Raw genomic sequence first — 12,825 nt, forward strand, 5'->3', positions numbered from 1 at the left:
CACACACACACACACACACACACACACACACACACACACACACACACACACACACAGATAATGAAACCAGAACCTTTTCACACACAGATGGCATGTCTGACATTAAACAAAACAGCTGTCAGGGTTTCACGGAGAGTAGTTTTCGCTTCCCAGGTGTTACAGCTAGCAATGATTCCCTTGCTCTGCTCCGCACTCCTTTTGTCTTTATTGTACTTGTACTTGGACGTGAACACAAAAACGCTGCAAAAGTTCCTTTCATCAAGTGTTGCTTTTGTTTTCCTGCGGTTTGCTCGACTCTGGGGCAGCTGGTGTGTGGATTCTGACCCTCAGACCTCCTGCTCATGGGCTCCTGAGATTATCCAACAAGAGTCAGACTCACTCTTTATTGATTGTAATGTGGATATTAAACTTTAAACAATGTATCTCTTGCATAGAAAGATTGCCCTCCTTTTCATCATAGACGAGCGACTTCAAGTGTATAGATGGAAATCATGGCTGATTAAACTTCACTTAGTTAATTTTAAATCAAAGCTACAAAGTTCAGTTTAAAATGCAAGTACTGTATCTGCAGAATTCATATGTACACATAATGTTATTTTGAAGTTGTGTAAATTAGAGGAGTTGAGGTTTAAGGCCTGTCCAGCAGCTGCTACTTTTTCTGATTCCTGAGGGATTTTCAGATGCACACAGATTTCTACTCACGCCTGGGGGTCAGTTGCAGAATCAGACACATGCAGTTTACTGGCTCCCAGTGGATCCATAAAACCAGGAGGCTAATTGAAACAGGGGACTAAATCAAAGCAGGCACCGTGCCAGTGGTTTCGACAGCATTAGTAGATGGTGGAAAATCTTAACAAACGGTGGCCTTCATTATATGTTTGTTTTATTGCTTTGCAGTTAAACAAGTCGGCTAACAGTTCAACACTTGGCTAGCTAACGTATGTTTTCAACCCATTTGAAAAAACTCTATAACCATCACTGCTCCTAACAATCTTGATAAGCATCCATGTTTGTGTTTGCACGCCCAACAACTCTACCTCTCARTCATTACATAAATAATAACCAGTGGCAATTGTACGACGTTTTTCCTGTACTGGAACACTGACTTAATGACTGATTTTGACTAAATTTGCACACCCCTGAGTTCGACTCATTTTGCACACCCCCTCAGTAGAGCTGTGACGTTCATGAACGATCCCAATCTTTTGAACGGCTCTTTGCAACCGATTTGCGGGCAGTAACGAGCCATTTGTAGTTTTCCCATCTCTACCCCTCGGATCATGAGTCTGTCATGGCATTTTTTTTCCTGTAATTTTTGTATTTTCCTGCACGGTATCTTGCTTTTATTTTCATTTTTATCTAATTTCATCTTGATAGTCTTGTACAGTAACTATTATTCTTATTTTCATTTTGATCTATGTTTATTTTTTATTGTTACTATCTTTATTATTGCTACAGTTGACAATGTCACATTGCAATATACAGGTGTCACATCTCCTCAGGTCCAGGTAKCTGAGGGACTAAACACATCCACCTGACTCGGTCTGAGACTGCAGCCTGCACCCATCACTTTTCTATGACAAGATACACAAGTTGTATTTTTTATTTAACCATTGTATAATTACTTTTTTGTTTTTGTCTTATCAATCTTAATACATGCCATGTTTTATTATGTTTAATATTTACATTTGTCTTAAAAGAAAAATAGAAAAGAGTGGCATCAGGACCCCCACGCCGGACAATAAAGGCTGCTTTATTTTATTCAGTTTCGGTGGTTTTTCACCTGAAATGACCTAAACATTTTACTTGTTCTGGTAGTTTCTCCCTTAGTTTTCATTTTATGTTTAATGAGTGAAGCTTTTAGAGCAAACTACAAACCTAGCTGTCTCCGATCGCCTTTAAAGCTAACTAAATGTCATGACATTAAATGACTTCTTTGGTTTTCTTGTTTTGCACAGATTTAACAGTGTTTTAAGATGTTCTAAGATGAGTTAGTGCGCTGCAGGAGTATTTTTGTCTCTTTTTTTTTTCAGTCTCCACAGCAACGTGCTGGAGCATGGGGTCAGCTCTGTCGGTTCCTCCCAGTATTTCTCTCCTCTCTCATTTTGCACTCCGACTCTCCCCCCCACCTCCCCTTCCTTGCTCTTTGATGATGAAGCGCTTTTAGATTTTCTCCTTAATAATGCATGTGTCGGATCTCTACTCACTCCTCGTTTTTTCATGTTCTCTCTCTCTCTCTCTCTCTCTCTCTCTCTCTCTCTCTCTCTCTCTCTCTCTCTCTCTATCTCAGTGGCTTCTTCTCTTATGTTCCTCTCTTTGCCTCTGTTCTGATGTCTCAGTGCGCTGCTGTCTCCATTCATTAGGCTCTGACGCCCCCTCGTCCCCCCACCCCTCGCACACGTCTGCTGCCTCTTGTTTCGGCTCGGTTTGTTTCAGTTCAGCTCAGATAAGATCAATGCGGACCAAGTTCAAAAGCAGATCAGTCAGCAGAGTAGAACTGATCCAGTTCAGCCTGTTCAGATCAGTAAACTGAGTTGCCTGAAGAAAAGACAGATTTGATGCAAGAAACGTATTAAAAGTTGAAACAAGACGTCGTCTTTCTTATTATAGCAACTCAGTTGGTTAGAGTAGCTCTTTTAATTAATACAAATTAAATTTTACTAAAAATACAGTGTGAATGCATGCTGCAATTTGCTGGAGAGGCTGAATCAGAGTTGTCAAAGCTAATATAGGCAGAACACTAGCTAAAGAAGCAAAACACTAGCTAAAAGCAAAATATAGTCAAAGGATAGCTTAAAGCTAAAGAAGCAAAAGCTATCTAGAAGCTAAAAGTAGCAAAAGTCTAGCTGAAGTTTCAAAGTGGCAAGATGTTATTTTGAAGCTAAAAAAATAGCCAGAGGTTATCTTGAAGCTAAAAGTAACAAAAGTCTATTTAGAACCCAAATGTAGCTAAAGGCTATCTAGAACCTAAGACAATCTAGAACCTAAAAGTAGCAAAAGGCTATCAAGAAGCTAACAAAAGCAAAAGTCTGGCTAAAAGCTAGATTAGCAAAAGGTAGTACAAAAGAGAATGATGTTTCTGATGAAGCTGAAGAGAGCTCTGTTTGTTAATATAGTCATTTATTTCAAATAATAACAGTAAAAAAAGTCACAACCATGTCCTGAATAAGCTAAATGCTTGTGTTTTATGAATAAAAATAAATAAATATTCTAAAAGCCTATCACCTTTCAGCTAACTCCAGTTTTAGAGCTTCATCTCTTGGTGTGCTGTCTTTGTTTGATACATTTGCTCTTGCTAATGTGAGATAAAAGGAGAATGTCTCTGGAGGCCTTGATAATGCATTCGTGGTCACGAAGGCAGGCAGAGGGCACAGTGTGTGTGTGTGTTAGTAGGTTAGCTTTAATTTGTGCGTGCACCTGCTAGAGGTAGAAGCAATAAAAGGGACAGTTTTGCTGATTAACAGTCRTGTGTTCAGTAAGACATGGCCATTAATGTGGTAATCTCTGGGGATTGTAATAAATGTGCACCTCTCTTAGGAAGTGATTGTGTGACAATGGCTTTGTGTGATGAGTGAACTCTATTTGCTTTGAGGACTAAATGATTCCCTTTGTCAAGTACATGCAAACCRTATTTAGTTAGTTTTATTAGAACCTATAAGGTGTCCCATGATAATCTGGTCTTTTGGGGGCATTTTTACATCATTCATAGCTCTTAGACTTCGTTTAATCAGATCTAAGTTACACAGTAAACATGTTTGATAAACACAAAATATAAAATATAAAGAAAGCCATACAAAATTTCATTGTATTTTATATAACGTTGACAATAAAGGTCGTTCATTTGGTTTGATGCTTTTTTTTCTTTTAATTGTAGCTGATGTTACACTTTTGCATCTTTTTGAAAGAAATTTTTAATAACATGTGTATATATATATAAAAAACTACCATACTCATTGTAATATTTTGCTTTATGTTTGCAGATTTGACCCACTATCTGACAACGGAGCTGCTGAGATTTAGTCCGAACTGGTGAGTGGGCTGTGTCAATTAGATGGATAAATTGGCCACAAATCCAGCTGGTCTGTGTGGGTGAGGTAGTTTTTAATATGTGTCATATGATTTTAGAGGCTGCAAAGCGGTGTTATACATGTAATGTGTACAATGGTGTATRTAATGACTGAAATGCCATGTTGAGTTTTTTTTTCACTCTGGGGCTCATTTTATTTAGCTAGCAGAGGAAACATTGTCAAATAATTTAGTAATTTAACAATAACATGCATTTTCTTACTTGATGTGTAACTCTGGTTAGGTCTATGTGATTTGAAAACACAGATTAAAAAAAGACTTTTTGTAAAAAATAAGATGTTTTTCTTACAATGGACCATGTCCAAAACAAAAAGGGAAAAAAGGGTCAGCTTGCATAAACTAAAGTGCTGAGCCTTGAAGCATGACTCACAGCTGGCAGTGAGTGATTTATACCCTCTGCAGTCTTGTCTTTGCATATGCAGTATCTGCACCGCAAAGCCAATTAGTTATTCAAGCACAAACTGAAGCATAATGACTGCCGCTGTTCCTTTGTGTGACTGTGAAATTTGTGGAAGATTGTTCGTTAGATTCAAACAAAACCGCCTTAAAGCTGTGCTGGGAAAAAAGTACTTTGTTTGTTAGCCTGTGGTGACCTCAATTTATCTTAAGTGCATGAAAAAGGGAGTGTGGAGCCACAAATTGGCAAATGGTAAGCAGCTGATAAATTATTTGAAAGAACTACAATAATTATTACTGACTGAACACGTTTTTAAACAAACACCTCATATTGGGACTTTTTGTACTGAAATGGTGCCAAGCTATGTAACAAACCGAAGTTGCATTTTTATCTTTTTCACATATTTTATCATATTATTATTATCATTATCCTATCCTTACAGTTCAGTGAAGAGTTGTACCAATGCACCTGCTATAAATTATCCTTGGTTTGCATTGCTACCAAACCATATATAGGTTTTTAATATTTGTATACAGCCTGCTGCATCATGTGGAAATCCTTTGAAATATTCCAGTAGAGCAGCAGATTATTGTATAACCCTTCACTACAGTATGTCTACTTCTAATTAACATTGCTGTTACCATAACAGTCCCATGAGAGCACTCAGATCYATAATTTAAATGGTGAGTTATCACAGTGTTTTATAAGAAAGTGGTTCAGTTCAGCTGCTGCAGGTTGTGATGATTAGATTTCTTCTCTGCATTTCTCCTCTCACCTCCCTTCCACCCCTCTCCATGAGTAATCCCGATGAACAGATGGGTGGAGGAGGGAACGGAAGGGAATGCCAGCTTGTTGCGTTGCCAGAACACCGCCAATCAGACCCCTCCTCCTTGCACCTTTTGCCCCTCCCCGCACCAATCAAGCCCTCTCCGTTTGTCTGCACTTGAACCTGCTCTTCCCTCAGGATCGTCCTGTTGTTCATTAGAATCATTTCTCTCAGATAATTGCTATAACGGGGTTGTTAACTTGTTGATTCGCACCGTGACTTTCTATTTAAGCATCCTGCGCAGCAGCAACAACAACAACAACACATGCCTTGGAGGTTTAACAGTCTCCTCTTGAAGGACAAGAGCGGCACAGAGTGACTCGTGTTCTGATGGAGTCCAGAGTCACGTATCGAGGCCACGTGCATCTCTCAGCTCATCAATACTTTTTAGTTAGCAGCAGCACCCAGGAATACCAATGAGGCTTGGCTCGGTTTCAGGCCCAGGCGGTTTCACAGTCATGCTGCCTTGGAATGAAACCAGCATAGATCTTTTTATCCAATCGAATATGGAAACAAATGTAAAATAAGTATATTTCTAAGCTACCTTTAACTTTACAAAAAAAAAACAGTCCGTGAAGAAGATAATATAATAAAGATCGTACATTTAAACTGTTAAAAATCCATCTTTCGTCGTATATTAGCCATTCGTCTCAGCTGTTGTGTTCAGAATTAAAATTTCATTTATTTCAAGAGTTTACAGCATTTATTAGAGCTACTTACAAGCTTTACCTTTTTACATTTATTCACAAATTCATAACAAAAATCAGTTAGCAACAGCATGTGCGAACACATTATTGAAACCAACGTAAACAAACGTTTTGTCACCGACACTCAGCTTTAAATTGTGAAGACGGTTTGAAATTTTACACATAATGAAGTGGGGAATTTAAAATGCAGAATATATTGGTTTTAAAATGGACAATCTCACCCAAAATGACACTAAAACACATCGATGGACAGTTTTCCTGTTAACTTAAACAAAACCCWTTGGTTTTGGAAGTTATGCCTGGCTAAAAATATCATAGGAGTAACAAATGAGAGTTTTCCAGGCAGTTAGAGAGAAATCTGAGTGTTTTTTTTTTAATTATTATTATTTTGCACCAGTCAGGTTCAAAAACCCACAAAACAWAGTAACTTAAAAGTTGGCAAATCTTATTACATTTTACAGCCTTTATTCTAATTATATCTTAAATCAGTATACTGATTTACAAGGATAGTAAATCCAAGGCCCCAATTAGCAGAGTTTTATTATCAATGCATAAACARAGTTCTGCTGTTTCATTGACTGCAGCTTATAAAATGTCCACCATTCTCCTTMTGTTGTTATACAGCAAGATATTTTTAGGGGGAGTTGAATTCTAGTCAATGTACCTGTCACACACCTGAGTAAACAAAGATATTTGCAGATTGAACCAGCACACCCCGGTGGTCTTACAGGGCTCACAGATTTTAAAGGACAATCTTAGACAGGGGTTCATTTCTGTACAAAGACCACATCGTCCTCTGCCTGTAAATGTCCGGCACATAAAACATTAACATCTAAAGATCAATAAATGTTTTAGTCATAAAGCCTTTTTTATGGATCAAAGACAACTYGGGCCAGCTGTTTTCTGTTTAAGCAGCATGTGTGCCATATATGTTTAATGGATACTTAAGTGTTTAAACTTTAATGCCTTAGCGCAATAACAATGCCTCTAAAATCTTGTTTGGCACCATTTAGATTCCCCAGGGACAGATATGGATAACCTTCTGTCACCTTTTTTAACACACACACACGGTGCGGATGGACAGCGTGTCAAAATAAATCAAATTCGTACCACTCCTTGTATTTCAAAATGTTGTGTTAAAATTATGGAGTTTTAGATTTTTAGGTGAACTTTAAAAAATAAGGTTATGCACAATCTGATGAAATATCTGCCTGTTTAAAGTCTTATTAGTGCTTGTGTTGCAGCCATCTTGTACTGGATCAACATCATATGTTAATAATCAGTTGTAGTTGGACTCAACCTCTAACCTTTTGGTTGCAGTTGACATTTTGAATAAATATTATAAGATAAGATGATAAGAAGAAGAATGTCGTGAGTTTCAGGTCACAGGCTGCACATAAATGTTAGTATCTGTTGTTACAGTGGTGCTGAGGTCACTTCTTTTATTGCCTCGAGGTGTCACATTGTGCCCCATAGAACGCCCCTGCCATTTCAGCACTATCCCAGTTGTAAACAGCATAGAAAGACAAAAGCCCCCATGGGTCAGAGTTACAGAGGGGATGGGGAGGCTGGCATAGCCTGCTGCGTGCTGACCATCAGCACTTCCCAAAGACTCAGAGAAAAACAGGCGCTGGGGGGATTTCTGTGGATGCTGCTAGAATAACTGACSCTAAAAAGGGGCTGAGATAGTTTGTTTTGATTCGGTGGCCGACTGTGATCCAGTTCTGGGGCTGTTGGAGACAAAGGCTTGTCAGTTCGGTCTGTTTCATTGAGAAGAAGTGGTGTTWGTGTAGCAAAAGCTCCTTTTTTACAATAACTTCCGAAGTGTTACTGGCTTGTGATGTAGTCAGCAGTTAAAGCATTACAGTGAAAGTAGTAGAGTGGCCAGCTCTGGCTTTTAAAGTAAAATGTTRCTAAAAACTGCTGAGGTACTCTTGACCAGCAGACGATCTTTCAAATGATTCAAAAATACAAGAACACAGAAGATGTCTTCTGTTTAGGGTTGGTCTTTTAAAGTCATTTAAAATATAACCCAAAGTCTGAGGGAAAGTTGTGACAAGTTGTGTAATATACAAAGAAWATGCATTGATTTGTAAATCTCAAAATCATGTAACACAGTAAACCTATCAAATGTYGAAATTAAGGAATTATTAAATGTATTTTTTAAAGGTGGTGGTGGAGGGGGGTATTATGTATTTTCCAGYCACATAGTTCAATTCTAAACCCCAATCGAGTAACTGCTATCTTCAGTTATGAAAATGCTGTTTATATTAAAATAAATCCACGAAACGCCTTGAAATTGACCTCTGTCTCTTTAAGAACCTCCTACCGTTTCTGGCACTCCCACTTCAGCATGTCATTACAACAATGCTTCAGGGGAGGGGTGCTCTGTGGGGCGGGTACTTGGCTGCAGTCTGAGCTCCAGGGCGGAGCTTTGTATATATAGGCGGAGCTTTGTACCAGCAAGCACTTAGGCAGCTCCACATGGYTACCACAGGAGATTCAAGGATTTCTCAAACATGCATGAATGAATCAAAGAAACACTGTGGGTATTTTTTTAATTTTTTGATGAGGGAATGGCATTAATCAGAATAAGAATATTTTATTTATTTTAACATAACATAAAGTTCAAAAAAGTTGATTTTGAATAATACCCCACTTTAAATCAAATGATTTTGATTTGATGGCAGCAWCTTATCAGTCCTGGATTTTCTTTGCTGGATTGAAGCACAAGTTGTTCCAAAACCTGCACGTACTGTTCTGCATTAACTGTGCCTTTCCAGGTGCATAAACTAACCATACCACATGCATGAACGCACCCATCCCATTAGAGAGGCAGGCTTTTCAACTTCTCTTTTGTTTTTATRCACATTTTTTCAGACTTCTGCCATCTTTACATCTGAGACCCTCTAAAAAAAGCTCTTTGTGTACCCAGTGCTGTTACTAAACTGTTACCTATTCAGTTCATTTGTTGCTCCTATCCCAACTTTTTTTTGGATTTGTGGTTACTGGTTATAGCATCAACTGTAAACCTAAATAAGCTTTGTGGTATACATTATTGGGATATTTGATCTTTGCCGAGAAAGCAACATGACTGTATCAGCCTTACAATTATGTGAATACCTTATACAGGGTATTGTTTTTAGTACAACAAACCTTACCAACCCCCTGTGTGTTTCTCAGTACATTTAACACCATGCACAGCCTCACTTAAGCTTGAAAGTGAATGCCTTGATTTTACTGCTCATATGGAGTCTCTTCTTACCTTTTGAGCATTGAAAAGTGCAATGTAATCCATCTGTTGTGTAAAGCATAAATGTGGTAAAGTAAATAATACTTTGTTTGAAAAGAAAAAAGGATACATAAAAATGGCTGCTTTCAATGTCACCTGTGTTTTTTTCATGTGTTTAAAAAATCAGGCAGGAATTTGCCCCGTATTAGATGGAGACAATAACAGATATATGCAGATCAAGTGGCCAGAAAGTAGTGCAGGTTCAATATCTTAAACCATCAGAGGTTTACATTATTTTTTAGTACTACATGTACTAATTTACCTGCTACTTTTTTTCTAAAGTGACTTACTAAACTGGAACAGCATTCATGATAATCTATTTAAATGACAGAGTATTTAAGATATTAAAAAAGTGGATGTCCTCTTGAGACACTTCTGTACTTTATTCTACTATATTTAAAAAAATATTTTTTACAAAGTCTTAAAGCGAAAGAATGATACTCCTCTGATGACAGATGGAAGGTGGTTCCACCATTATAGAACCACAAATAAAAGCTGTCTGGACTGAGATTGCCATGTGAAAAAGAACTGCAGGTCTAGAGACGAACAAAGTTTTTTGGCCTGTTTGACAGCATGGGTTTTAGCATTGACACTATGAGCACACCCACTAAACGTAATGTTTGGGAAAGTAACATGAACCAGCGAGGTTTAGTTCTTACCTCAGGCACTAGTTGGACAAAAGTAGGTGTATGGTTGAGCAGTGATCTGTGGTTTGCACTGGTTTTGCTTACAGATAGTCCTCACTGTTCTTTTTTCTTTGTCTTTTAAACAGTCCAGTAACTGCTTGGTATTCCTTTAAACGGTGTGTTTCTAAAGACGTTCATATTCAGATACAGTTGAAAGTTATAAACTGCAAATGAAACACTGTTTCTAAAGTATCAGTTAGGATCTGTGCTTGAGCTGATGACAGAACACACACTGCTTCATGCTGGCTGACAGCAGTCTGACTCAGTTTGTCTCATAAATACCTCAGTTACTGTGATTTGATGTGACTGCAGATGATTCTGTTTCCCATCCCTCCATCTAATTCTCTCTGTTTCCTCGTTTCTCCCCCCCCTCATCTGTCTCATCATCTCGTAGCGTCTCTGAGTGTGACTGAAGGCGGCGCAGTGACCAACTTAGTAAGTCGCTTCCAGCTTTGCAAACTGAGGGGCAGAGAGATGTCAGGACTCGTGCCGTGTCATTCTTTGTTACTGAAAGATAGCTTTTAATAGACTAAATCAGTCATCTTTGAAGAAGGGGGAAGGTTTTGTGAAGTACACAACAAGTAGTGAACACTTACCTGTTTCCACCTGCGTAAACTGTGGATAATGATGAGATATTTTGCTAACACAGAAACATGGACAAAAACATGTTTGCCCTGTAAGGCAAAAAGGTGGACAAAGGAAAGCATCCACGATCGAGACACTAAGTTGCACCTTTTTCTTGGATTTGTTTCAAGATAAAAAATAATAATTTAGAAAGTCTGAATCTCTGAGCTTTTCTTTAATGCCACAACTGTGACCCACTGAGTTAGGGAAAGGGAAAAAAAAGATGACGAGACCTGACCTCCCCACTAGCTGAAGTCATTCCACTCATCCACCGAGTCCACTGTAATCATCTTTGTGCAGGCTGTGAGAACATGCGCAACGAGAAATTAATTTTACTCATTTTGCTTTAGGATGAATGGAACACCGTGTGTGTATGCATGTGTGTATTTATGTGTGTTTCTGTAGAGAATATTGCTGCCAAAGCGTAATCTTCCACTACACCGCACAGTTCCAGCCTCGTGGCTCAGCCTTTTAACTGTGAAAAATGCACACGATGAGGATTGCAAACATATTTCCTTACCCAGCTGTTCAAAAAAAGTACTGAAAAAAGGTTGTACTTGTCATTTCACGGTTAAAAGTTCAGTCTCACGTGGGCATCAAAACACAGTTTGGTTCGTTTCATGTCTGCTACAAAAGGGTAAGGCGGTAATGTTTTTGTTTGTGTGACGGAACAGATTTTAATGAAACTTTCAGAAAGCAATCATTAGGTAGCCACGGCTCAGTCGTTATTGAGCTAACAGTTGGTGAGAGTCATCCAAACTTATAATCTGAGCACCAACAAGATCTGCATTTAAAACTTTAACTACTGAACTGAACCCTGTTAGCAAAATATCCCATGAACCACAAGATAGATTTTAATTCGACTTCTGTTTAAAAAAATCATTGGATGAACAGTTTTAGATATAATTGTTTCAGGAATTTTGTAAAGATTTTTGCAGTTTTGAACCAGTTTTTATACAATACGAATAAAGCTCGATAGTTTATATTTCAATGTAAGTTTTATTTTTAGATTATTAACATCATTATTACTATTTTTTTCCTTTTAGGTACTTTTGCCACTTTTTGTCTGAGTAGCAACCCTTTAGAATTTTATTTTCTAGATTTTATATTATTTAAATTCTTTAATTTTTTTGGGGGGGCGGGGTTAAAATGCCATTTTACCTTGGTACTACAAGATACAGTACACAGTGCATTGTTTAATGAATAGCCTACGTTTGCTGCAAAAAAATTACAAAAATATATGTTTGAGCACATTCAGATACTGTTCAAATGTTTGTTTCCCCTCGTTTATTTCATGGACATTAATTTTCTTTGCCATCTTCTTTGGAATAAATACTGTATATATATATAAATTTTTTTTTTGTATTTTCAACCCTGCATTTTAATAAATCTCGATCATATCTATGTAAACGACCTGTCACACTAGGACATTTTAGACAACTTATGCCAACTTATGAAATGTTTGTAGACATTTACATTGAAGATGGAATTTAAAAAAATCAACTGGAAGCCTCTTTTAGGCATGTACGTACTGTATTGCTAATAAATTGATAAAATATCTAACTTGTATTAGTAATTTAGTGGAAATTGTGTTTTCATAAGTTGGCATAAGTCTAAAATGTTATAGGGCTGCAAGAAAAGTTTATCGTTTTAATATTTTAGAAACCCAACCAATCCAATCTGCTGCACGGAACATCGTACTGTAATTAATCTGAAAATAGGAGGGTAAATTTGGGCTATCATTTTGCAGTTTTGTACCACAATGAGATTAAGAGCTTTAGCATGCATGGACTGGCTCTAATGCTCCCACTGATGTTGCTCTCTCTCTATCCCTGCTCTTTATCCCTCAGTGGGAGAACGACCCAGTAGGGCATGTCAGCATAATTAGCTGCGTCCCGGGGCTGTGTTAGCTCACACTCACTGCGTAGCTCAGCAGGAGTAGATCTTACTGAGTATTCATTAACTTTGTACCTCTCATCAGACAGTCGGAGTAGTAACTGTCCTGAGTTTACGTGACTACCTCCAGTGTTTACCCTACCATTATACAGGCGGCCCGCCCCTCTAAGAATTTCACGGCATGTAGTCATTTTTATTTAAATAAGGCCAGATCAAGTCGAGAGCTATTTTTTTTGCGACCCTCCATATCCATCTCTCGCCAAACTTGGGGAAAAGACGGCGCAGAGTGAGGCTGAGCGCTGTGTGTGTGG

General features: G+C 38.0%; 1 protein-coding gene across 3 annotated transcripts in view; it reads left to right on the forward strand.

The window, feature by feature from the left end:
* The window catches only part of nrcama (neuronal cell adhesion molecule a), a gene marked incomplete in the record, with an annotated part of 56,556 nt that overhangs the window by 23,683 nt on the left and 20,048 nt on the right, over nt 1–12,825 (forward strand). For 2 of the 3 annotated variants that reach the window (XM_014016964.1, XM_014016965.1), the window contains 1 exon segment: nt 3,981–4,029. 3 annotated transcript variants of the gene reach the window in all.

The sequence above is a fragment of the Austrofundulus limnaeus genome, unplaced genomic scaffold, assembly GCF_001266775.1.
Source record: "Austrofundulus limnaeus strain Quisiro unplaced genomic scaffold, Austrofundulus_limnaeus-1.0 Scaffold158, whole genome shotgun sequence".
Lineage (NCBI taxonomy): Eukaryota > Metazoa > Chordata > Actinopteri > Cyprinodontiformes > Rivulidae > Austrofundulus > Austrofundulus limnaeus.